General features: G+C 43.6%; 1 non-coding gene across 1 annotated transcript; it reads right to left on the reverse strand.

Annotated features, from left to right (window-relative positions):
* Positions 1–16,938: 16,938 nt before the first annotated feature.
* LOC119927706 lies at positions 16,939–17,076 on the reverse strand. Its single transcript, XR_005450684.1, has one exon. It is a non-coding gene; the product is annotated as a small nucleolar RNA SNORA7 (small nucleolar RNA).
* Between the last annotated feature and the right edge of the window lie 8,185 nt (positions 17,077–25,261).

Raw genomic sequence — 25,261 nt, forward strand, 5'->3', positions numbered from 1 at the left:
GAGCAGGCAGAGCTTCTGATCTATCCACCCGCCAACCAAACAGTACTCCCCAAGGAAATAATAATGATTACCTTCACTGTGAAATGAGGCAGAGTCTAAACGATCTTGTCCGGGATTCATTTTTATCTCGAGTTAGAGAACATCAAAGCACAAAATTTGAAGCCGTATTTCAAATCTGTGAATAAAGGTGTCGGGAGGCAATGCTGTGGGGGTCCCTGGAGGGACTGATTGAAAAAGGGAGAATGTTATGATGCAGCAGCAGCTACGGGGAAATAGGAATTGAGGGCTGTTACTAGGAGGGGACTGGGCCCACCTCCAGAATGGCAGGGGTGTCTCCGGCTGAAGAGGCTGGAGAGAGTGTTCATGAATGAATGACCCAGTTTATTCCCCAAGCCATTGCCAAGATCAAAGCAAAATCAGTGGAGTTTAGGAGGGTAGAAGAGGGGCATTAAGTAGGCCTGAAAGAATCAAGACCTGGTAAAGCCTGGGAGAAGTGGAGCACGGTTTATTGTCTCCTCAGGGCTCAAACACAATAGAATAAATTTGTTTTCCAGCTAGTAAATGTCAAGGGGAATAAGGAAATTGAACGAACAGAAATGAAGTAGCGAGTGTTTTCAGCTAATTAAGACATACTGAGGGAAAATGTTAATTTCTAATATTACTATGGAACTCATTCTATGTGATAAGTGCTCCAGCGCTTCGAACAGTGCTTTGAACATAGTAAGCGCTTAATAAATGCAATTATTATTATTATTATGTGATATCCACAACTGAGTGAAATAGGTTGAATAGCTGGATAGATTGAGAAATGAAATATTTATTTCATATTTTCCTCATCTGGAAAATGGAGATTAAGACTGTGAGATCCATGTGGGACAGGGACTGTATCCAACCTGATTATCTTGTATCTATCCCAGTGCTTAGAACAGTGCTTGTCAAATAGTAAGCGCTTACAAAATAGCATTATTATTATTATTAAAATGTTGTTTCATCCATTCAGATATTTAATCTATCTCCCAAATTTCCCATGTGTGGAAAGAGCTCAGACCTGAGAGTCAGAGGACCTGGGTTGTAATCCCGATTCCACCACGTACCATCTGAGTGACCTCAGGCTACTCACTTCACTTCTCTGGGCCTCAGTATTCTCATTCACAAAATGGGGATACAATACCTGTCTTCCTCCTACTTAGAATGTGAGCCCCATATGGGGCCTGATTATCTTGTATCTATCCCAGCACTTAGTATAGTGCTTGGCACATCAAAAGCACTTAACAAATACTACTATTATTATTACTATTATCATTATTTCTACTCTTGTTATTACCAGTGACATCTATATTTTTCCTCCTGCTCTCATTATACACATATAGTGCTTTCCCCATTAAATTGTGTGCTCTTTGAGAGCAGAGAATGTATCTTTTACATTCAGCAAGAAGTAGCATGGCTCAATGGAAAGAGCACAGGCTTGGGAGTCAGAGGTCATGGGTTCAAATCCCTGCTCTGCCAATTGTCAGCTGTGTGACTTTGGGCAAGTCACTTAGCTTCTCTGTGCCTCAGTGACCTCATCTGTAAAATGGGGTTGAAGACTGTGAGCCCCCCGTGGGTCAACCTGATCACCTTGTATCCTCCCCAATGCTTAGAACAGTGCTTTGCACATAGTAAGCACTTAACAAAAATTATTATTATAATTATTTTACCTCTTTAGTAGTCTCTCAAGCACATAATACAGGACTCTGCACACAGCAGGCACTCAATAAATACTACCATTGAATCAAATGTCTTTCTTGGATGTATCATTTCAGAAAATTCACCCTTTAAGCCGCAGTATTTCACTTGGAACCATACAACATAACCTCCAGACACCTTTACTAGCAGATCTTAAACACTAACACTTTCAGATCTATTAACACGCTGTTATTAATAAATCAGGATTAAAATAAACCTCTGACAGGGTCATTTAGTCTCGGCTTAGTTCCTTGATTAAAGTAATAAAAATAGTTCCACTTAGTACTCCCAGGAAGGGCCTTTTGCATGGCCTCCTTTGAGTGATTCTATCAAAGTGGTAATGAAAAATGATCATGTTCCTACAGTTTAAAAATCAGTGGTTTGGGTTTTTTTTCCATTTTTTAAATTCTAACGAGAGTCATTAGAAATAAGAATCATCAGGAAAGGGAGAAAACTTCAGGAAGTGGCCCAGGGAAAATGGGAACAGAGTTCTGCGGCACTGGTCTTTTTTTGTTTTGTTTTGTTTTTATGGTTTTTGAAAGTGCTTCCTATCTACCAGGCACCGTACTGAGCACTGGGGTAGTTACATGATAATCAGATTGGATACAGTCCCTGTACCACATGGGGTTCACGGTCTTATCCCCATTTTACAGATGAGATAACTGAGGTACAGAAAAGTTAAGTGTCTTGTGCAAGGTCACACAGCAGACAAGTGGCAGAGTCAGAATTAGAACCCAGGTCCCTCTTACTACGAGGTCTGTGTTCTATCCATTAGACCTTGCTGCCTCATTATTCCCTAAAGGCTGATGGTAACCAAGACCTGTGGGGCCTAGAGCAATGCAGTTCCCCAAAAAACATCCCTTCCACGTACCATTTAGAGTGTATATTTTAGTGTTGATATTTCAACTTACTTTCGTGGTTGTTGATCATCATCAATGATATTTATAGAGTACTTGCTATGAGCAGAGCACTGTACTAAGCACTTAAGAGAGTAAAAGAGTTGGCAGACACATTCCCTGCCCATAACGAGCTTACAGTCTAGAAGGATAATAGATTCTTAATGCTCTGTCGGCCTGCCTCTCCTTCACTTAAGATTGGAAGCTTCAGATAACCAGGGACAATGTTTTCATTGGTTCTCCTGCATTTTCCAATAACAATAAATAATAATAATTGAGAAGCAGCATGGCCAATTGGAAAGATCACGGGTTTGGGAATCAGAGGGCAGGGAATGTACCTGTTTGTTATTACTCTGCATTTTCCCAAGCACTTAGTACAGTGCTTTGCATACAGTAATGTTCAATAAATAAGACTGAATGAATGAACCTGGGTTCTAATTCCAACTCTGCCAATTTCTTGCTGTGTGACCTTGGGCAAATCACTTAACTTCTCTGAGGCTCAGTTCTCCTGTTCTTCTTCCTATTTAGACTATTATCCCCATGCGGAACAGGGACTTAATTGACTTGTTTCTGCCCTAGTGCTCAATACAACGTTTGACACAAGTGCTTAACAAATATTATAAAAATAATAACATAGGATGATAGTAATAATAATAACCACCACAAACCAGGTCAGCTTTTATTTCAGCTACAGCCTCAAAGACAGTGCCTGGGTTATTCCCTGGGGCAATTTTTTTTTATTTTTTGGAAAAGATTTATGCTCCCACTGATCTCCAGGTGTCACCGGAATTACTCAGAGTGTACCCTCTCAGAGGAATTTGACAGGGCAAAGTCATCGGCAGAGTTAACGTCGCCAGGCAAGAGATCATTTGGTCCTCTGTTCCAGAGAAATAAACTGGATCTCCTTCAGGCAGAGCCCTGCGGAGTCTCTCCTCGGTAGGAATTAGAGGCTAATAATAATAATTGTGGTATTTAAGTGCTTGTTATGTGCCAGGCACCGTATTAAGTGCTGCGGTAGATAGAAGCTAATTTAACTGGCTCCTCGTCAGCTTTCTATACCAGTGTAAATGGGCATGGGTCCAGTTCACACAGGGTGGGGTGCTCTTTTCTCTTTTCTAACAAAAGGGAAGTGGGAGAGGGAGGGGTGCAGGAAGCTAGTACACAGAGGAGATGGAAAACATTTCAGAATAAGAGCAAAGTCTTAACAAAATATAGGGTGAGAAAAGGAGGTTTTTGGCAGGGGGACCAAAACAGCTTTCCCTGAAGTGGCTGAGGGCACCATTGGCTTTTCTCAGCTCTCAGACAAATGACTGAAGCAGAGAGGGAGGGGGCAACGATGTAAACCCCCTCAAGTTTGGGGTTTTAAAACTTTGCAATCCTTTTTTCTCCCCATTAAGTTGGGTTATACCACTGTAAAGTGAGTAATGGCCATTCTGGCTTCAGCAGGGTGGCCACCTGGACGTGGAGGGCGTTGCTTGGCTACAGGAAGCCTCAGGCCCAAGCACTCTCCTCTGATTGCTGTTGCTACAAAAATAGTAGGTTTGTTGGTAGGAAAGAGGCTTTGAAAACAAATGAGAGGGGGGCACTAGCATGAGGAGAATGACCAATCACAGAGCATCCAGAAGGAAGCCTGCAGATTAAAGGGATGTCTGAAACCAAAGCAAAATTGGGAAACCAGAAAAGAAAAAAAGGAGTCTAAAAAATGTTTCCTCTCTTCCTTTACTGTTTTCATGTCAAGGGTGGTGGTTAGCTGGGTTTTGGAGACTTATTCAGAGGCAGCATTTACTTTGTGTTCCAACCATGGTAAAAGAGTTAACTCCTTTACTCAAAGCACCAAGTGAAACATCTGTTGTGTCTGACTACCAATAATTTATTAAGCACTTACAGTGTGCAGAGCACTGTATTAAACCCTTGGGAGAGTGCAATACAATAGAATTAGTAGACCTGTTCTCTACCCACACAAGCTCACAGTCTAGAGGGGGATATGCCTCTTCATTCAATTGTATTTGTACTGTGTACTCTGCACACAGTAAGCGCTCAATAAATGCAATTGATTGATATTTATTTAGCACTTAACTGTGTGCAAAGCACTGTACTAAGCACATGGGAAGTACAAGCAACATATAGAGACGGTCCCTACCAAACAACGGGCTCACAGTGGAGGCTGAGGGAAGGGTGAATAAAACTTGCAAATCCAAGTGCAAGGGTGACACAATAGGGAGTGGAAGTGGGACTACTAAGATAAGAGAATTTTCCTAAATCATCTGTTAGAAAAGAAAGATACTCACCCACCACAAGCAGTCAAATGGGATTTGGAAAGTTATGGTTCTGGAAAAACTGACATTCATTTCCAACAGTCACCTAATGACATGGGCCTCATTCCAGGCACACCGCTTCAAACACTTGAATGGTCGGAATTTGTGTCATCAGAACCCTGGCAACATCTTTTGAGTGATAAAGCTACAAGAAAAACAGTAGGTTTGGGAGAGATCACGGTTCATGTCATCTAACATTTATCCCAACAACTGACCTTTGGAGTGATAAGTGACTGATGAGGAAATATGTCAGTGTCACGATTCCTGTTTTGCTTAAACTGGGCACCTCTGAATTTACGCACTCCAGATGCCTCTCCGTTGGAAGCCATAACAGAATGTAGTGGAACCTGCTGAGTAAGAAGGTAAGACGGACTGCAGGAGAGGGAAGGTTGAAAGAAATATGTGGAAAGGAACAATCTTCTCTAAAAGAGAGTGAAATGTCATAGTCACCTTGATGAAAGAATTTGTTTAGAGATTATCAGCTTTAAGTGCCAACTAATGTTTAATCTCCTAGGAAAATTAGCTCATTGATCAATCAGTGGTATTTATTTATTTACTATGTGTAGCGGGGTGTAGCGATTTAAGGGCACTGGTCTAGAAGCCGGAGGACCCAGGTTCGAGTGTATGCTCTGCCACTGGTCTGTTGTGTGACCATGGGCAAGTCACTTAACCTTTCTGTACTTCAGTTTCTCCATCTAAAAAATGAGGTGGAGGGCCTTGGGAGAAGGTAGGGGTAAAAGCCCCTAAGATCTTATTGTACCTTTTTTTTTCCTGTTTTTTTTTTTCCCCCCACATATCCCCACCCATCTCCAGGCTCATTTTCCTTCCTCCCTAGTAACCCCACGCCAAGGCCTGTTTTACATATACTTTTATAGAGGAAGAGCCCCACCCCCACCCCAGGCCCCATTCCCATGAAGGGAGAATTTGGAGAAGGACAGAGCTTCTTTCCCACCACGGCTACTGTCTTTTCCTTTTGTTCCATCCCAGATGTCTCCAGCTTTGGACTCATTGCAGGGAACACCAGGAGAACATCTAGGGCCAAAGAGGGTGGGACACATACATGTTGGAACTAGATTTCCAGGCTCCTCTGATGGGTAAGTAAAACCAGGGAGACCACGCTTGGTGGCTCGAAGACTGGTACATACCTTGCCAGGAAGATTGTCATGCCCAGAAAAATTGTTGTGCTGTTGACTCTTTCTCGATGGTTTGAGGAGGTCTGTAAAATGGCCATCATTTTCCTCTCAGGCAATCAGAGCAGCAGTATCTGGGACAGCAAATGGAAGCCTTCACTTGTAATCACTCCCTCTTCACCCTGCCTCGGTTTCCAAGTACACCTTTCAGCTGTGCCTGCTGCCTCCTTTTCAGTAACTACTCCTCTCCCTTCCGCTGCTTCTTTTCCTGAAGTTCTTTCCCCTGATCTCAGTTAACCGCAGTCCTGCCCCCAGAACCTCTAAAGTTCCTCTAACTCCTCTCCCTATCTCCCTTCCCTCTCCTCAATAGGGTAGACAGGTGAGGGGCTGGCTGCTTAGAGTGGGAGGAGTGGTGGGGACTTAAAAGGGCTACAGCTCTAAAGGCTAAATTTAATTGAAATGATTCAATAACAATCAATCATATTTATTAATAATAATAATGGCATTTATTAAGTGCTTACTATGTGCAAAGCACTGTTCTAAGTGCTGGGGCGGTTACAAGGGGATCAGGTCATCCCACGGAGGGTTCACAGTCTTAATCCCCATTTTACAGATGAGGTAACTGAGGCACAGAGAAGTTACGTGACTTGCCCAAAATCACACAGCTGACTTTGAGCCAGGATTTGAACCCATGACCTCTGACTCCAAAGCCCGTGCTCTTTACACTGAGCCACGCTGCTTCATCCCGGCTCCACCACTTATCAGCCATGTGACTTGGGAAAGTCACTTCTCTGTGCCTCAGTTACTTCATTTGGAAAATGGGGATTAAGACTGTGAGCCCCACGTGGGACAATCTGATTACCTTGTATTTCCCCCAATCAATCAATCAATCAATCGTATTTATTGAGCGCTTACTATGTGCAGAGCACTGTACTAAGCACTTGGGAAGTATAAATTGGCAACATATAGAGACAGTCCCTACCCAACAGTGGGCTCACAGCCTAAAAGCGCTTAGAACAGTGCTTGGCATGTAGTAAGCGCTTAACAAATACCATATTTATTAATATTATCACTGAGTGCATGGCAGGAAAGTGGGGGGAAGCCAGGTATCAGATTTGTCAGTATGCCTGATGAGTCAATTCAGAGATTATTACAATTTAGAGCATTATCTATTCTGGATACACAGCCTCTGCAAGCCTTAATTTTTACAGTCCTGTTGAAAGTCAAAATCAATATTCTTATTTTGCAAGTGTAGGAACCACAGGTGAGTTTGCCTAAAAACCCACACACTTTCAAACTGTAGTTGAAAAAGAGTTGCAAGTTCTAGGTTATACAATGACAAACTGTACCTAAGCAACTTTTTCCACCTCTGCCCTCACTTGGATTAAGCCCTTTTATTTTAGGAGGAAGATTAATCCGGAGAATAACTGGTTTTGAATGTGTAGGGCTTTCAAGAGCTTACCATGAGCTGGGCACTGTACTAAGCACTTGGGAGAGTACCACACAACAATATAAAAGATTTGGCATAGTGGATAGAGCACAGGTCTTGGGGTCAGAAGGTCGTGGGTTCTAATCCCAGATCTGCCACTTATCTGCTGTGTGACCTTGGGCAAATCACTACACTTCTCTGTGCCTCAGTTACCTCATCTGTAAAATGGGGATCGAGACTGTGAGCCCCATGTGGGACAGGGACTGTGCTCAACCCGATTTGCTTGTATCCAGGCCGGTGCTTAGTACAGTGCCTGGCACAAAGTAAGTGCTTAACAAATACTATAATAATAATTACTATTATTTCCTTTAAGTGGGCTCAGTTCTTTTTGATCTTGAACTCCAGGGCTTGACACAGAAATTCCTTACCATTGTTTAAGGCAGCCAATCAACGCTCTCCCTTCCAGTTCTCTAGTCAGTTTATTTGTATTAATGTCTGTCTCCCCATCTAGACTGTCAGCTTGTTATGGGCAGGGACCGTGTCTGCTAATTGTACTGTCTGCTAATTGTATTGTACTCTCCCAAGCACTTTGTACAGTGTTCTGCACATAGTAAGTGCTCAATCAATCAATCAATCAATCAGTCATATTTATTGAGCTCTTACTGTGTGCACAGCACTGTACTAAGCACTTGGGAAGTACAAGTTGGCAACATATAGGGACAGTCCCTACCCAACAGTGGGCTCACAGTCTAAAAGAATAATAAATACCAATACTCAATAAATACCAGGGATTGCAGACCACCATCCTAAGCATTTAGGAGAGTGCAGTACAATAAAGCTTGATCCCTGCCCACGAGGAGTTTACAGTCTAAAGGGAGAGACAGACATTACAGTTAAATTACAGTTAGAGAAGCAGCGTGGCTCAGTGGAAAAAAGCACGGGCTTTGGAGTCAGAGGTCATGGGTTCAAATTCCGGCTCCGCCACTTGTCAGCTGTGTGACTTTGGGCAAGTCACTTCACTTCTCTGTGCCTCAGTTCCCTCATCTGTAAAATGGGGGTGAAGACTGTGAGCCCCACGTGGGACAACCTCATCACCTTGTATCCCCCTGTGCTTAGAACAGTGCTTTGCACATAGTAAGCGCTTAATAAATGCCATTATTATTATTATTATTATTATTATTATTATTATTATGAAATGGTAAAGTGTAAGGAAATGTACATGATCAGTGATATTTAATAATAATAATTATTATTATGGTATTTGTTACGTGCTTACTATATGTCAAGCACTGTTCTAAGCACTGGGGTAGTTACAAGGTCATCAGGTTGTCCCACGTGGGGCTCGCAGTCTTAATCCCCGTTTTACAGATGAGGTAACTGAGGCCCAGAAAAGTTAAGTGACTTGCCCAAAGTCACACAGCAGACAAGTGGCGGAGCCAGGATGAGAAGCAGTGTGGCTTAATGGAGAAAGCATGGGCCTGGGAGCGAGAAAGACCTGGGTTCTAATCCCAGCTCTGCCACACGTCTGCTGTGTGATCTTCTCTGTACCTCAGTCATCTCTTCTGTAAAGATTAAGAGTGTGAGCCCCATGTGGGACAGGGACTGTATCCAACTTCATTCATTCATTCAATCGTATTTATTGAGAGGTTACTGTGTGCAGAGCACTGTACTAAGCGCTTGGGAAGTACAAGTTGGCAACATATAGAGACGGTCCCTACCCAACAGTGGGCTCACAGTCTAGAAGATAATGATGGCATTTATTAAGCGCTTACTATGTGCAAAGCACTGTTCTAAGCACTGGGGAGGTTACAAGGTGATCAGGTTGTCCCACGTGGGGCTCGCAGTCTTCCTCCCCATTTTACAGATGAGGGAACTGAGGCCCAGAGAAGTTAAATGACTTGCCCAAAGTCACACAGCTGACAGTTGGCAGAGTCAGGATTGGAACTCGTGACCTCTGACTCCAAAGCCCGGGCTCTTTCCACTGAGCCATGCTGCAACTTGATTAACTTGTATCTGCCTCAGGGCTTAGAACAATGCTTGGCACATAGTAAGTGCTTAAAAAGTACAATAATAATAATAATAACCCATCATCTTCTGACTCTCAGGCCCACGCTCTATACACTAGGTCAATCAAGCAGTAAACCTAAAATAAATAGAATTCATTCATTCATTCATTCATTCATTCATTCATATTTATTGAGCGCTTACTGTGTGCAGAGCAATGTACTAAGTGCTTGGGAAGTCCAAGTTGGCAACATATAGAGATGGTCCCTACCCAACAACGGGCTCACAGTCTAGAAGGGGGAGACAGACAACAAAACAAAACAAGTAGACAGGTGTCAGTACCATCAGAATAAATAGAATTATAGCTACATACACATCATTAATAAAATAAATAGAATAGTAAATATGTACAAGTAAAATAAATAGATCAATAAATAGAGAATAAACTCTAGGAACCCCCTAGGATCTCTCTCGGATCTTTTGTTGAAAGTGTTTGGAGTGAGGGAGGAGGGGGTAGTAGTAGAGCTGTCCTTATGGGTAGGAAATGGCCTATTCATTGTTATAGTGTACTCTCCCAAGAGCTTCGTACAGTGCTGTGCATACAGTAAGTCCTCAGAAAATGCAATTGAATGGTGCGATTGCATGGAATAGTTGATTCAAGGAAATAGTCTGTTTTAGGCCAGCGAATGGAGTTAGATACAGTGAGATTGAGGTAGTATAGTACATGACACAATAGTACCACTGTTCCACCTGCTACAGGAAAGGGAAGATTCTAGAGGTGTCATAAAGATAAAAAACGGTAGGATTTCATAACAGATTGCATATGTGGGTTGAGAGATGAGTCAAGGATAATGCCGAGATTATGGGCTTGTGAAACAGGGAGGATAGTGGAGCTGTCTACAGAGATAGGAAATAATTACTCTATTTATTTATTTATTTATTTTACTTGTACATATCTATTCTATTTATTTTATTTTGTTAGTATGTTTGGTTTTGTTCTCTGTCTCCCCCTTTTAGACTGTGAGCCCACTGTTGGGTAGGGACTGTCTCTATATGTTGCCAACTTGTACTTCCCAAGTGCTTAGTACAGTGCTCTGTACACAGTAAGTGCTCAATAAATACAATTGGTTGATTGATTGATTGACAGAGGGAGGGCTAGGTTTTTGGAGGCAGTTACCACTGTCAGCTCATTATGGGCAGGGAACATGTCCACTAATTCTGTTGTACTCTCCCAAGTGCTTAGTACAGCGTTCTCCACATAGCAAGCACTCAGTGAACTCCATTGATTGATTGATTACCAAGAATGTTACTCCAAGCCTATCCCAGGTTGATTGATTGATAAAGAGCCTGATTGATAAAGAGCTTTCTGGGCTCTTCCACTCTCTTTAGCTCTGTCCCTCCACTGACCATTGCTGGGCCAGGCAGACTCAAGGATGTCCCCCAGATTCAGGCCTTCTAGATGGGAGGGAGGGTGAGGGGAGCAACTAGACTGTGACAACTTGCCAGTGCTATACATTCATTCAATTGTATTTATTAAGCGCTTTACTGTGTGCAGAGCACTGTGCTAAGCATTTGGGAAAGTACAATAATAAACAGTGACAATCCCTGCCCACAACAAGCTCACAGTCTAGTCGGGGGGAGACAGACATCAATACACATAAATAAAATTACGGACATATACATAGACTGTGAGCCCACTGTTGGGTAGGGACTGTCACTATATGTTGCCAATTTGTACTTCCCAAGCCCTTAGTACAGTGCTCTGCACATAGTAAGTGCTCAATAAATACGATTGATGATGATAAGTGCTGGGGGAGACAGACATCAATACACGTAAATAAAATTACGGACATATACATAAGTGCTGTGGGGCTGAGGTGGGGGGAAAGAGCAAAGAGAGCAAGTCAGGGTGACACAGAAGGGAGTGGGAAATGAAAAGTGGGGCTCAGTCTGGGAAGACCTCTTGGAGGAGGTGTGCCTTCAGTAAGGCTTTGATGTGGGGGAGAGTAATTGTCTGTTGGATTTAAGAGGGCGTTCCAGGCCAGGGGCAGGAGGTGGGCGAGGGGTCAGCGTCAAGAAAGACAAAGTGGAGGAACAGTGAGAAAGTTAGTAACAGAGGAGTGAAGTATGTGGGCTGGGTTGTAGAAGGAGAGAAGTGAGGTGAGGTCAGAGGGGGCAAGGTGATGGGGTGCTTTAAAGTCAATGGTAAGGAGTTTTTGTTGGAGACTGAGGTGAATAGTCAACGATGCTAATTGGGAGATGGAGAAGAAGCACAGAATTTCACAGAAGTATCTGCCTGACCCCTGGGAACCTGCTCCCCTTAATGAAGTGCAAAGAAAAGTAGCAGTATCAAGTACACTTCAGCCCAGCTGGCCAATGTGTGAGATCTTTATGAGGGCCAAATGTGTGAGATCTTTGTAAGGCCCATTAGAGACTGGGTGGATTTTGTGACACTTTTCTGCTGTGAGGTTTGTCCCTTGGAGGCCCCAGCCTGTGATTAGCATGACATAGTGGATGGAGCATGGGCCTGAGAGAAATTTGTAGGTTCTAATCCCGGCTCCTCCATTTATCTGCTGTATGACCTTGGGCAAATCACTTCATTTGTCTGTGCCTCAGATTCCTCACCTGTAAAGTGGGGATTAAGACTGTGAGCCCCATGTGAGACAGGGACTGTGTCCAACCCGATCTGCTTGTATCTAACCCAGCTCCTGTGCAGTGTCTGGCACACAGTAAGTCCTAACAAGTACCAGAATTATTATCATTATAATTACTATTATTATTTGGACTTCAGCACCAAGAGTTTTTTCCAAAATAGGGAGAGATTTCATTCTGCTTCCATATCTTTTCTTCAAAGGTTGCTAAGAGGACCCTGATAATTTCCCTGCCTGTTCTCTTTTCCAAACCAACAGTAATAACAGTCATATGATCCCCTAAGCAACCTTCCCTTCCCCACAGCTCCTGTATATATGTATATATGTTTGTACATATTTATTTATTTATTTTACTTGTACATATCTATTCTATTTATTTTATTTTGTTAATGTTTGGTTTTGTTCTCTGTCTCCCCCTTCTAGACTGTGAGCCCACTGTAGGGTAGGGACTGCCTCTATATGTTGCCAACTTGTACCTCCCAAGTGCTTAGTACAGTGCTCTGCACACAGGAAGCGCTCAATAAATATGATTGATTGATTGATTGATTAATAATAATAGTAATGATGGCATTTGTTAAGTGCTTATTATGTGCAAAGCACTGTTCTAAGCACTGGAGGTGATACAGTGTGATCAGTTTGTCCCTCGTGGGTCTCACAGTCTTAATTCCCATTTTACAGATGAGGTAACAGAGGCTAAGAGAAGTTAAGTGACTAGCCCAAAGTCACACAGCTGACAAGTGACAGAGCTGGGATTAGAACCCATGACTTCTGGCTCCCAAGCCCGGGCTCTTTTCACTGAGCCACGCTGCTTCTCAACAGTAATAATTGATCCTGTGAGGACAGCTATCAGAAAGTTCACCATGAAATCTTTCTAAACTCAAAAGGAGCCCTAACTGCCTCACTGTTTTATAGTTCTAGCCCTAGATCCATGAAATACTTGCCGTCCATTATTTACTGCTAATATCTCTTCATGTTTTCCCTTTAAGTATTTCTACTAAAATCACAGCTGCATTTTTAACTCAATTGATGCATTAAAGTCTTAACCTTAGTTTAAAATTGAGGCTGGTTTACCACACATATATGTGCAAAGACTACATAGATATGCAGCTTTGCTGTTTTCCAAAATAAGTTTATATGTACACAGTAATTTGAGGTAGTATCAGCAGTAGTACAATAATGATAATTTAATAATAATAATTTTGGTATTTATTAAGTGCTTACTATGTGCAAAGCACTGTTCAAAGTGCTGGGGAGGATACAGAGTGATCAGGTTTCCCATGTGGGGCTCACAATCTAATCCCCATATTACAGATGAGGTAACTGAGGCACAGAGAAGTTAAGTGACATGCCCAAAGTCACACAGCTGACAAGCGGCAGAGCTGGGATTTGAACCCATGCCCTCTGACGCCAAGCCCATGCTCTTTCCACTGAGCCATGCTGCTTCTCTACATGACCCTCCTTCTCTGTTTGCTTAACTTAGGCTTTCCGGGAAAGCTGGATGTTGACGATAAGAATGAGTCTGAATTTCCCAGGAGCAGAATCCAAAAGGCAAGGGTGTTTCTCTTAAATTTTGAGAGTATAAAGAAACAAACTATCAATCAATCAATCAATCAATCATATTTATTGAGTGTTTTCTGGCAGGGGACTGTACTACTCACTGGGAGAGTACGGCACAACAATATAATAGACACATTCCCTGCCCACAATGAGCTTAAAAGTCTAGAGGGGAAAAAAGAGATGAATATAAATTACAGGTATGTACATAAGTGCTGTGGGACTGAAGGGTGGGCGGTGGTGAATAAAAGGAGCAAGTCAGGGCAACGCAGAAGGGAGTGGGAGAAGAGGAAATGAGGTCTTAGGGAAGGCCTCTCAGAGGAGATATCCTTTCAATAACGCTTTGGAGGTGGGGAGAGTAATTTTCTGTCATATATGAAAAGGGAGGGCGTTCCAACCAGAAGTGGGATGTGTGCAAGAGGTTGATGGTAAGGAGATGAGATCACGGTAGAGTAAGTTGGCATTAGAGGAGTGATGCCATCATCATTATTATTAAGAGTAAGGTGGGATAGGAGTGCTTTAAAGCTGATCATCATGATGGTATTTGTTAAGTGCTTACTATGTGCAAAGCACTGTTCTAAGCGCTGGGGAGGTTACAAGGTGATCAGGTTGTCCCACGGGGGGCTCACAGTCTTCATCCCCATTTTACAGATGAGTGAACTGAGGCACAGAAAAGTAAAGTGACTTGCCCAAAGTCACACAGCCGATAAGTGGCGGAGTCGGGATTAGAACTCATAACCTCTGATTCCCAAGCCCGGGCTCTTTCCACTGAGCCGTGCTGCTTCCCTGCTTCCGCTTCTCTGATGGTAAGGAGTTTGCTTAATTTGGAGACTGTAACTGACCCTCAAAAGTGCAGAATGATTTCATGTCTGTCAGGACTCCTTTCTAGTTACACAAAGTCTCCACCTGACCTTGGATATCAATCCTGATTTATATATTATAAATTACTTATTTATTTATATTTATGTCTGTCTCCCCTTTTAGACTGTAAGCTCTTTAGGATCAGGGAATGTGTCTGCTAATTCTGTTGTACTCTCCCAAGCTTTTATTTCTGCGCTCTGCTCATAGTAAGGGCTCAATAAACACCACTGATTGATTGACAGCAGGGAGCAACTACCCAAGTTGAACGATGACTTGTAAAACACGTGAGAATTAAAAGTGCCTAGCCTAAACGTTGCACACTAATATAGTTGAGTAACAAAGTATCCAATGTTTATTAAAAGTGTTAACGGAATTTGTGCTGGCTCCTCTAAAGGATTGCCTCTTTGAAACAAAATTAGGGACAAAAGGAATCAGATTTCAATATTTTAATCCTGAACTCATTTTTTAATGGTATTAGGGAGCCCTCATGTGGCCAGAGCCAAATTGTAACGTTGAAAGTGCTCACACGAAGATATTCCATTTTCTTCATTGACTTCCATTTAAAATGTATATCAAGTTACCTTCAGCCCTAGAAATCTAATGGAAAACCACAACCAGACTCTAATGAGACTGCATTGCATGGGAGGCAGCATGGCTTCATTATCATCATCATCATCATCATCATCATCATCAGTGATATTTATTGAGCACTTACTGTGTGCAGAACCCTATACTAATCAGTTGGGAGAGTACAGAGTTGATAGACACGTGTACTGCCCGTAACAAGCTTACAGCCCCATGGTAAGAACACAGGACACTGTAAGCTCCTTGTGGGTACAGATCATGTCTGCCACCTCTGTTGTAATGAACTTTGCCAAACACTATGGTGTTCTGCCCACAATAAGTGCTCAATAAGTATGTTTGATTGATTTATTGATTGGGGGAGGTTGAAGCAAAGACAGCAGGAGCCAGAAGACCCAGCTCTGCCACTGGCCTGCTCTGTGACACTGGGCAAATCACTTAAACTCTCTAAGCCTCAATTTCCTCACCTTATAAAATGGAGATAATAATAATAATAATAATAATAATAATAATGATAATAATACTTGCCTCGCCCTATACCATAAGAATTCTGTGAGGATAAAAGGAGGTCATTGACGTGAAAGTGCTTTGGAAATATAACAGCATTTAAGAAGGTTAAAAAAGGACTGGAAAGCACTACTTTGGGAGGAAAGTTCTGCAACTGAGAGATCATTTCAGATCTGAAAATTTAAGGATGCCCACTTGTCCAGGTTGAAGAGAAAATTTGCCTAGATGAGTGGGATGTGACTGGTTCAAAATGGCTCTCAAAAAATTAATCAAAGGAGGCTGTGAGATCACCTTTATTGAAGAGGTTTATGGTCACTTGTGGGGTGCCTCTGGGGCAGCGGCATCACCATTGTACTGCCACCAGCTCAGCCCATGGATGTGACTATTTTAAGTTTTTAATGGTATTTGTTAAGCACTTACTATGTGTCAAGCAATGTTCTAAGCGCTGGGGTAGATACAAGTGAATCAGGATGGACAAAGTCCCTGTCCTGCAGGGCACTCACAGTGTAAGTAGGAGGGAGAACAGGAGAACTGAGGCACAGAGAAGTTAAGTGACTTTCCCCAGGTCACACAGCAAGTTGGGATTAGAATCCAGATCCTCTGATTCCCTTGCCCAGGCTTTTTCCTGGCCACACAGCTTCTCCAGCTTGGAGGGTTCCACCTCCACAGGTCCCCAGGGATGACAGTTTGAGGGTGGCATAATGGCGTAGCGGCTAGAGTACAGGCCTGGGTGTCAGAAGGTTGTGGGTTCTAATCCTGACTCTGCCATTTATCTGCTGTGTGACTCTGGGCAGGTCACTTCTCTGTGCCTCAGTTTCCTCATCTGTAAAATGGGGATTAAGACTGCGAGCCCCACATGGGACAGGGATTGGGTCCAGCCCAATTTGCTTATATCCACCCCAGAGCTAGAATAGTGCTTGGCACATAGTAAGCACTTAACAAATACCAGAATAATAATAATAATGTTAATTAGTTGCCCCAGTACACTGTAGCAGTGACCATGAGAAGATAATTTTCTTCATTTAGCCTTCAAGCTATGTGGGCAGGGAATACATCTTATATTCCCTTATGCCATCAAGTCTTCTCCAACCCATAGCGACACCATGGACACATCTTTCCCAGAACACCCCACCTCCATTTGCGACAATTCTGGCAGTGTATCCATAGCTTTTTCTTGGTAAAGATACAGAAGCGGTTTACCATTGCCTCCTTCCGCACAGTAAACTTGAATCTCCGCCCTCGACTCTCTCCAATGCCGCTGCTGCACAGCACAGGTGAGTTTTGACTTGTAGCAGATTTTCTTCCACTCACTAGCCACTGGCCATGCTAGGAATGGAATGGACAGGCCTCTGCTTGACTCTCCCTCCCGTAGTCGAGACTGGTAGAGTACAGGAAACTCTCCAGGTGCAACCCTGAGAAGGGCCAAGGTGCACATCTACCAACTCAGTATTATTTTACTTCCCCAAGTGCTTTTAGTACAGTTCTCCACACGCAGGAAGCACTCGGTAAATATGATTGATTATGACCAATGTTTTTTCATTTGCTTGAGCAGACTAAGGATGAAAATCCAGACTCCATCACTGGTAGTAGCACAACAATCACCAGATGAATTCTATTAATTTTTCAGTCTTCCTTTTTTGCTGGCCAATCACAGCTGCCCCAATTTCACTCTGATAGTCCTTACCTGTCTGTCTCTAGTTCTCTCTGACCTTCCGTATTCCTAGGTTGTGAGCCCCTAAAGGGACAGGGTCTGTGTCTAGTTGGTTTTTTATGGTATTTGTTAAGCAGTTACTATATCCCAGGCACTGCACCAAGCACTGGGTTAGATAGTTGCGAATCAGATTAGACACAATTCACGTCCCACTTGGGGCTCACAGTATTAATCTCCATTTTACAGCTGCAGTAACTGAGGCACAGAGAAGTTGTGTGCCCAAGGTCACACAACAGACGAGTAGTGGAGCCAGGATTAGAAGCCAGGTCCTTCTGATTCCCAGGCCCATGTTCTATCCGCTAGGCTACACTGCTTCCACCCAGCGCTTAATACAATGCTCTTCACGTAAGCGCCTCTAGACTATAAACTCATTGTGGGCAGGGATTGTTGTACTTTCCCAACAGCTTAGAACAGTACTCAGCACACCGTAAGCACTCAATAAATACAACTGAGTGAATGAATGAACAAAGTAAGCACTGAGTAAATACTATTACTTTTTTATGGTATTTATTAAGGATTTACTACATATCAAGTACTGTACTAAGTGCTGGGGTACATGCAAGATAATAGGTAGGACTGTGCCTCTGTCCCACATTGGACTCGCAGACTAAGTTAAAGAGAACCTTGCATCTATCTCAGCGCTTAGAACAGTGCTCGGCACATAGTAAGCACTTAACAAATACCATCATTATTATTTAATCTTCATTTTATAGATGAGGTAACCGGGGCTCAGAGAAGTTAAATGACTTGCCCAAGGTCACACAGCAGATAGGGAGGAGGCCTTCCCATACTGAGCCCCCTCCTTCCTCTCCCCCTCCTCCCCCCTCCTTCCCCCACTTTACCTCCTTCCCCTCCCCACAGCACCTGTATATATGTATATATGTTTGTACGCATTTATTACTCTATTTATTTATTTATTTATTTTACTTGTACATATCTATTCTATTTATTTTATTTTGTTAATATGTTTGGTTTTGTTCTCTGTCTCCCCCTTCTAGACTTTGAGCCCACTGTTGGGTAGGGACCGTCTCTATATGTTGCCAACTTGTACTTCCCAAGCGCTTAGTACAGTGCTCTGCACACAGTAAGCACTCAATAAATACGATTGATTGATTGATTGATAAGTGGGAGAGCTCAGTCCTGGCATTCTCATATCACCACTTCCAGCATTTGGTAAGAGCGTCTGGGTGCTTTCACTGTGCTGATAGTAAGACAAACAGAAGTGATGGACTTTCACTCATTCATTCAGTCAATTGTAGTTATTGAATGCTTATTGTGTGTAGAGCACTGTACAAAGCATTTGGGAGAGTACAATATAAAAGTAAACAGACACATTCCCTGCCAACAACAAGCTTACAGTTTAGAGAGGGGGGACAGACGGTATCAATAAATAAATGACAGAGAGGTACATAAGGGAGGCCATCCCAGACTGAGCCCCCTCCTTCCTCTCCCCCTCCTCCCCGTCTCCATCCCCCCCATCTTACCTCCTTCCCTTCCCCATAGCACCTGTATATATGTATATATGTTTGTACATATTTATTACTCTATTTATTTATTTATTTATTTATTTATTTTACCAGTATATATCTATTCTATTTATTTTATTTTGTTAATATGTTTGGTTTTGTTCTCTGTCTCCCCCTTCTAGATTGTGAGCCCACTGTTGGGTAGGGACTGTCTCTATATGTTGCCAACTTGTACTTCCCAAGTGCTTAGTACAGTGCTCTGCACACAGTAAGCGCTCAATAAATACGATTGATGATGATGACAAAGGAAGCAGCGTGGCTCAGTGGAAAGAGCCCGGGCTTTGGAGTCAGAGGTCATGGGTTCAAATACGGGCTCCGCCACTTGTCAGCTGGGTGACTTTGGGCTAGTCACTTAACTTCTCTGGGCCTCAGCTCCCTTATCTGGAAAATGGGGATTAAAACTGTGAGCCCCCTGTGGGACAACCTGATCACCTTGTAACCTCCCCAGCGCTTAGAACAGTGCTTTGCACATAGTAAGCGCTTAACAAATGCCAACATTATTATTATTATTATTATTATTATTATTATAAGGGCTGTGGGGCAGGGAGGGGGCAGGAACAAAGGGAACAGATTAGGGTAATGCAGAAGGGAGTGGGAGAAGAGGAAAGGGGGTGCTTAGCCAGGGAAGGACTCCTGGAGGAGATATGCCTTCAATAAGGCTTTGAAGAGGGGGAGAGTAATTGTCTGTCAGATTTGAGGAGGGAGGACGATACAGGTCAGAGGCAGGACGTGGGCAAGGGGTCGGCAGTGAAATAGATGAGATCAAGGCACAGTAAGAAGGCTGGCATTAGAGGAGTGAAGTATGCGAACTGGGCTGTAGTAGGAGAGTAGCAAAGTGAGGTAGGAGGGGACAAGGTGATGGAGTGCTTTAAAGCCAATAGAGAGTTTTTGTTTGATGCCGAGGTGATTGTGCAAGGAGTGTGTCTAGTTTGTTTTTTATGGTATCTGTTAAGCAGTTACTATGTCCCAGGCACTGCACCAAGCACTGGGGTAGATACTTGTGAATCAAATTAGACACAATCCATGTCCCACTTGGGGCTCACAGTATTAATCTCCATTTCACAGCTGCAGTAACTGAAGAACAGAGAAGTTGTCTGTCACACAACAGACAAGTAGCAGAGCCAGGATTAGAAGCCAGGTCCTTCTGATTCCCAGGCCCATGCTCTATCCACAAGGCTATACTGCTTCCACCTAGCGCTGAGGAGTGTGGTGACATGACCTGAATATTTTTTTAGTAAAATGATCTGGGCAGCAGAGTGAAGTATGGTAGTTGAAGACACTAGAGACTTCTCAACAACAACTTACCCTTTTGGACCAGATGTAGAGTTGCAATCTGGGATTCAGTAATGCGTTTCGGAAAAGTCCTGGACACTGAATCGGCCCTGGGAAGCGGGAGAAACATGGACATGCTACCTGTGTGGAGGTGCTTCTACACAGACTAAATTGGGAAGACGAGAACAGATTTTTCTTCCCTCCCTGTGAGAAGGGTAATCCGCAGTATAATTTGAAGGTAGGCCGGCCGTCTTAAATATTCTGGCATCTGCCCTAACTCAGCCACTTCCACTGTGATCCATTCATTCAATCGTATTTATTGAGTGCTTACTGTGTGCAGAGCACTGTACTAAGCGCTTGGGAAGTACAAGTTGGCAACATATAGAGACGGTCCCTACCCAACAGCTGGCTCACAGTCTAGAAGGGGGAGACAGACAACAAAACAAAACATATTAACAAAATAAAATAAATAGAAAAAATATGTACAAATAAAATAGAGTAATACGTACAAACATATATACATATATACAGGTGTTGTGGGGAGGGGAAGGAGGTAAGGTGGGGGGGATGGGGAGGGGGAGGAGGGGGAGAGGAAGGAGGGGGCTCAGTCTGGGAAGGCCTCCTGGAGGTGGTGAGCTCTCAGTAGGGCTTTGAAGGGAGGAAGAGAGCTAGCTTGGTGGATGTGCGGAGGGAGGGCATTCCAGGCCAGGGGGATGACGTGGGCCAGGGGTCGACGGTGGGACAGGCGAGAACAAGGCCCAGTGAGGAGATTAGCGGCAGAGGAGCGGAGGGTGCGGGCTGGGCTGGAGAAGGAGAGAAGGGAGGTGAGGTAGGAGGGGGCGAGGTGATGGACAGCCTTGAAGCCCAGGGTGAGGAGTTTCTGCCTGATGCGCAGATTGATTGGTAGCCACTGGAGATTTTTGAGGAGAGGAGTAACATGCACAGAGTGTTTCTGGACAAAGACAATCCAGGCAGTGGCGTGAAGTATGGGTTGAAGTGGGGAGAGACACGAGTATGGGAGATCGGAGAGGAGGCTGATACAGTAGTCCAGATGGGATAGGATGAGAGCTTGAACGAGCAGGTAGCAGTTTGGATGGAGAGGAAAGGGCGGATCTTGGCGATGTTGCGGAGCTGAGACCGGCAGGTTTTGGTGACGGCTTGGAAGTGAGGGGTGAACGAGAGAGCGGAGTCGAGGATGACACCAAGGTTGCGGGCTTGTGAGACGAGAAGGATGGTAGTGCCGTCAACAGTGATGGGAAAGTCAGGGAGAGGGCAGGGTTTGGGAGGGAAGACAAGGAGTTCAGTCTTGGACATGTTGAGTTTTAGGTGGCGGGCAGACATCCAGATGGAGATGTCCTGAAGGCAGGAGGAGATGTAAGCCTGGAGGGAGGGAGGGAGGGAGAGAGAGCAGGGGCAAGTGAAGTGACTTGCCCAAGGTCACACAGCTGAGAAGTGGCAGAGCCAGGATTAGAATCCATGACCTCTGACTTCCAAGCCCATGCTCTTTCCACTCAGTCACGCTACTTCTCTATTGAGCACTTACTGTGTAGAGCACTGTACTAAGCACTGGGAAGAATACAATATACCCGAGTTGGTAGACATATTCTCTGCCTCCTGCAAGTTTATGGTCTAGAGGGGGAGACAGATGTTAACATAAATCAATAAATGATGGATCTGTACATAAGTGCTGTGGGGCTGAGGGAAGGATGAATATGAGTAAAGGGTGCAAATCCAAGTGCAACTCTATTTATTCGCATTTATTCTATTCTATTATTCTATTTATTCGCATCAAGCAAAAACTCCTCACTCTCGGCTTCAAGGCTGTCCATCCCCTCACCCCCTCCTACCTCACCTCCTTTCTCTGATTGTCCAGCCCGGCCCGCACCCTCCGCTCCTCTGCCGCTAACCTCTTCCCTGTGCCTCGTTCTCACCTGTCCCGCCGTCGACCCCCAGCCCACGTCCTCCCCCTGGCCTGGAGTGCCCTCCCTCCGCACATCCACCAAGCTACCTCTCTTCCTCCCTTCAAAGCCCTACTGAGAGCTCACCTCCTCCAGGAGGCCTTCCCAGACTGAGCCCCCTTTTTCTTCTCCTCCTCCCCATCCCCCCCGCCCTACCTCCTTCCCTTTCCCACAGCACCGGTATATATGTTTGTACAGATTCATTTTACTTGTACATATTTACTATTCTATTTATTTTGTTAATGATGTGCATCTAGCTTTATTTCTATTTATTCTGATGACCACACCTGTCTACATGTTTTGTTGTCTGTCTCCCCCTTAGATAAATGTTTTGTTGTCTGTCTGTCTCCCCCTTAGATAAATCCCCCTCCCCACAGCACTTGTATTTGTACAGATTTATTACTCTATTTATTTTACTTGTACATATTCACTATTCTATTTATTTTGTTAATGATGTGCATAGAGCTATAATTCTATTTGTTCTGACGATTTTGACACCTGTTTCGTTTTGTTGTCTGTCTCCCCCTTCTAGACTATGAGCCCGTTGTTGGGTAGGGACCGTCTTTATATGTTGCTGACTTGTACTTCCCAAGCACTTAGTACAGTTCTCTGCACACAGTAAGCACTCAATAAATACGATTGAAACTGAATGAATAAATTACAGCTCTCGGCTGTCCCAAAATCTTCAGCGTGTACTCTTACTTTCCATGTATCTATCTTTACTAATGCCTGTTTCCTCTTCCAGACTGTAAGCTCATTGTGGGCTGGGAACGTGTCTGCCAACTCTGTTGTATTGTGCTCTCCCAAGCACCTAATACAGTCCTCTGCACACAGTAAGCACTCAAATACTAATGACTGATTGATTTTAAACCACTCTCGAGCATTGAAGTTGGTTGAACTTGAAATTCAATTATACCTGCTGGATCATCTGCCTCTCATTCACTGTAAGGCTTTGTACATTACCTGAAACTGAAAAACGCTCCACATACTTCTATCTTAGAGACGACGTGGTTATGTTCAGTCAGAATCATAGCTATTGTCACTTGAACAAATTCAGTAACCCAAGTGAACAAATCTGACAGTACAACCAGGCAAAGGCAGCAGATTTAAATTCCCACCGCCCCTAAACTGTGAGCTCATTGTGGGCAGGGAATGTCACTGTTTATTGTTGTATTGTACTTTCCCAAGTTCTTAGTACAGTGCTCTGCACACGATAGGTGCTTAATAAATACGATTGAATGAATGAACTAATCTCTGTACCTAAGTTAAATAAACAGAAAGAACTATCCACTAATATCAAATAGTAAACAGTATTCAGGTCCTAGGATTCCCGTGGGAAGCAGCATGGCCTAGTGGAAAGAGCACAGGCCTGGGAGTTAGAGGTCCTGAGTTCTAATGCCAGCTCCTGCTGTTTGACATTGAGCAAGTCAATTAAATTCTCTGTGCCTCAGTTCCCTCATCTGCAAAAATGAGGATCCAATACTTGTGCTTGTATCTTGTATCTACCCCAGAACTTAGCATAGTGCTTGGCACGTAATAATTGCTTAACACAAACCATCATAATAATTATGTATGAGGGAGGCTCAAAACTAACCTCATTGTCCTCGGGTTTCTTGTCTAAGAAGTATAGGGAGAACTCAGTTTGCCTCAAATCTACAGAGTGGGAAACGGCTGTTGCTTTTCATCTCATAAAATCAGCACAAACCTGATCCAGTAGACGGACATAAATCAACCAATTGTATTTATTGAGTGCTCTGCCTGGATTACTGCATCAGCCTCCTTGCTGACCTCCTGTCTCTCCTCACTCCAATCCATACTTCACTCTGCCACCTGGATCATTTTGTTACAAAAATATTCAGGACACGTTTCCCCACTCCTCAAAAAACTCCAGTGGTTGCCCATCCACCTCCGCATCAAAAAACAACTCAACATTGGCTTTAAAGTAGTCCATCACCTTGCCCTCTCCTACGTCACATCGCTACTCTCCTATTACAACCCTGCCTGCATGCTTCGCTCCTCTAATGCTAACCTCTCTATACCTCAATCTCATCTATCTCCCTGCCAACCCATCACTGACATCCTGCCTCTGTCCTGGAATGCCCTCCCTCCTCAAATCTGACACACAATTACTCTCTCCCCCTCTTCAAAGTCTTACCGAAGGCACATCTCCTTCAAGAGGTCTTCCCTAAGCCCCCACTTTTCACTTCTCCCACTCCCTTCTGCGTCACCTTGACTTGCTCCCATTGTTTATTCCCCCTCCCAGCCCCACAACACTTACATATCCAATTTATTTAAATTAATGTCTGTCTCCCCCCACCCAACTGTAAGCTTGTTGTGGGTTGTACTCTACTCTCCCAAATGCTCTGTGCAAAGTAAGCTCTCAATAAATATGATTAAATGAGTGACTGTGTGTAGAGCACTGTACTAAATACTAGGGAGAGTACAATATAATGGAGTCGGTAGACACTGTCCATAAATTATTATTATTAATAACAATACTAAATGTTTAACAAATACCCCAATTAACAATAATAATAGTGGGTTCTGTTAAGCACTTACTATGTGCCAAGCATTTCATCATCACCAATGGTATTTATTGAGCACTTACTGTGTGTAGGGCATTGTACTAAGTGCTTGGGAAAGTACAGTACAATGGAGTTGGTAGACACGTTTCCTGCCCAACCTAAAAAATACTGAAACATAAGCAATGTAATTCTGGACTGTAGAACCTCCAGACTGTAAGCTTGTTAAGGGGAGGGAACACGTATACTCCTTCTGTTGTATTGTTCTCTCCCAAGTGCTTAGAGTAGTGCTCTGCACATAGTAAGCATTCAATAAATACCACTGATGGACTGATGGATCTTTGGTCATCCATCCCACCCAGGACTTAGGCTTCAGCAGGGGCAGGCAAGAATGCATAGAGGAACAGGGTGATGACGGCCCCCCTTGATGCCAGCCAGCCTCATGGAAAGGGACATATACTCCCAACTCTTCCTTGCTCTGGGGGCTTGATGCCCTAATCCTTTCCATCTTCATTCACTCAGGAGCTGCTTTATCTACTTAATTATTTCGGTCACCTTTCCCCTGTCCCTTTTGCACCTCAACTGTGCTCTAAAATACAGAATTGCATTCAGTATTCC

The sequence above is a fragment of the Tachyglossus aculeatus genome, chromosome 4 (genome assembly GCF_015852505.1).
Source record: "Tachyglossus aculeatus isolate mTacAcu1 chromosome 4, mTacAcu1.pri, whole genome shotgun sequence".
In the NCBI taxonomy this organism is placed as follows: Eukaryota; Metazoa; Chordata; class Mammalia; order Monotremata; family Tachyglossidae; genus Tachyglossus; species Tachyglossus aculeatus.